This window comes from Choloepus didactylus, chromosome 12 (assembly GCF_015220235.1).
Source record: "Choloepus didactylus isolate mChoDid1 chromosome 12, mChoDid1.pri, whole genome shotgun sequence".
In the NCBI taxonomy this organism is placed as follows: Eukaryota; Metazoa; Chordata; class Mammalia; order Pilosa; family Megalonychidae; genus Choloepus; species Choloepus didactylus.
Window position 1 is genome coordinate 96,573,043 of NC_051318.1, and position 2,705 is coordinate 96,575,747.

The following is a 2,705-nucleotide window of genomic DNA, read 5'->3' on the forward strand; positions in this document are numbered from 1 at the left end:
TCCTTTATATCCTGTGCCATGCTCTTGTGGTCTGTCTTTAGTTCTTTGATTAACTGCTCCAAATACTGTCTCCTGTGATCTTTTGATTTGGGTGTTTGGGTTTGGGTTATCCATATCGTCTGGTTTTCTCATATGCTTTAAAATTTTCTGTTGTTTTTGGCTTTTTGGCATTTGCTTTACTTGATAGAGTTCTTTTAGGATATGTAGAATTATTCAAAGGCGAATCTCTAATTTGTCAGCTCTACAGCTTGGTGGCGTACACTTTCTCTAACTAACCAGCAGATGACATCTGCAAGTCACCTATTCCCCTCAAGTCAGCTCTCCCCAACTTTGTCTTTGTGGTGTGTGGGGGTTTGATTCTTGTGGGGTCCAATTGGTCCCCAAGTTTGGGTGTGTTATTGGTTTTGTCCACCCTGAATGTGGGGCATGTGTCTGAGTGGGTAGGGAGGGAGGGCAGCTTTAACAGTCAAACCTCCCAGGTGTTCCTGGAGATTTAAGGCTGTTGTGAGAGTCTAAACCTTCATTTCAGTCTTGCCACAGAATGTGTCTGCCGCTGACCCACAAGTCTCTGGTATTGGTGTATGGTCCCTGGGATTTCTGAGTGGGTCCCTCTTCCAAGCCATGCCCTTCTAGGGCCTCTGCTGAGGGAAGGTTGTGCTACATCACAAGTGTGCAACATCCCTTAAAGGAAGTTCTGGGCTGCTGGGTTGTGTAGGTGCGTTCCCAGCCTGCTGTAAGGATGCCTGTATGGGACGTGTTAATTTCCCCCTTTGCACACAGCTCCACCTTCCCAGCTCTGGGACAATTAGTTGTTGGCGCATGAAGGGCTATTGTCCATGCCTGATATTGTGGTGTGTGCATGTGATGCTGGAAACACTTCCGGTCACACTGAGTTTTTTGGCACAGCTCTGAGCTGTTGCTCCAGTGCCAGGCAGGAGCATTCCCAGCCCACTGGGAAGATGGCTGCAAGGGGCATGGTTTTTTTCGCCTTTTGGTTCACATCTGCCTTCCTCACTCTGAGACAATTAGCAGTGGGTGCATGAAAGGCTGTCTTCCACACCAAATATTGAGGTGTTTGCACAGCCTGTTCCTGCTGCGCTTCACTGTGTGGTTCTCACTGCCATACCTGCAGCTGCCTTTGGGTTTTTTAAAAAAGAACTTGTCTGCCTCAAACACCAACCCTCAGCTTCCCTACACTGAAGCATGACTGCCGGATATTCAGTGGCTTACTCATTCTTCTCAGAATGCGGACACCTGGTTTTACCAAGTTTACAGTCCCTGTGGATTTAGCAGACCTTGTCCAGCTGGTGCATTGCTAAAACTGGTGTTCTGGGTCACTTTCTGGCTTTTATCTAGTATTTTTCATGGGGGTGTTTTTTTGGCTTGTCTCTCCTAGCTGCCTCCTTAGATTCTCTCCCCAAGCCTTTAATTAATAAGTCAGGCTATAAATTACTAGCCTGCTCTTACCTGTACTTTAAAGAGTTGGAACAGTCCTGAACCTCCCCTTGCACAAAAGAGCAAAAACAGAGGAGCATCAGCCCAGAGAAGCACTGAGGTCACTTCCTTATTTTAATGACAGCCTCTCCATTTTAATTTATTTTCTATACCTCTTCTATTTATTCAGCATCCCTAGGACCCGGAAAGTCACTAACACATAAAATGCCCTATAGTAATGAATGAAGACCTCTCTCTTCAATATCAGTGCAACAAAAGAGTGTCAATGTATTTACAAACCAGAAAAATATTTTTCCTGAAACATTTTTGTGGTGTTTAAAAGGCAGCTTGAAGGAGAAACTGAGATGGCAGCTAGGTGAGGCAGGGTGAAAAAACACCTCCATGAAAAATACTAGTTAAAAGCCAGAAAGTGACCCAGAACACCAGTTCCAGTGATGCGTCAGCTGGACAAGGTCTGCTAAATCCACAGAGACCGTGCATTTTGTGAAACTGGGAGTCTGCATTCTGAAATGAGTGAGTGAGCTGGCTGAAAGTCCGGCAGCCATGCTGTGGTGTGGGGGAAACTGTGGATTGTGTTTGGAGATGGACTAGTTCTTTAAAAAAAAAAAAAAAAAAAGCCCGGGAGCGGCTGCAGTTATGATGGTGAGAACCGTGCAGTGAAGTACGGCAGGAGTGGGCTGTGCCAACCTCTCGGTACCTGGCATGGAGGATAGCCCACTGCTGATTGCTTCAGGGCTAGGGGGCAGAGGGGAGCCAAAAGGAGAAAGACACCGTGCCCCTTGCAGCCATCTCCCTGGAGGGTTGGGAACACTTCTGCCCAGCTGGAGCTATAGCCCAGAGCCAAGACAAGAAACCCAGTGTGACAGGGAGTGTCTCCCACAACCCCGAGCATACGCCACAATATCGGCCATGGACAATGGCCTTTAGTGCACCCATAGCTAATTGTCCCGGAGCCAGGAAGGCAGAGCTGTGTGAAAAGGGAGAAATTAACATGCCCCATTCAACCATCTTTAAAGCAGGCTGGGAATGCCCCTGCATGGCCCAATGGCCCAGGGCTTCCCTAGAGGGATGGCACGCACTTGTGATGTGGCACAGCCTTCCCTCAGCAGAGGTCCTGGAAGAGCACAGCTGAGAAAGGGGGCCCGCTGGGAAATCCCAGGGACCCTAAGCCAATACCAAGGACTTGTGGGTCCGCGGCAGAGACAATCTGTGGCAAGACTGAAATGAAAGCTTAGACTCTTGCAACAGCC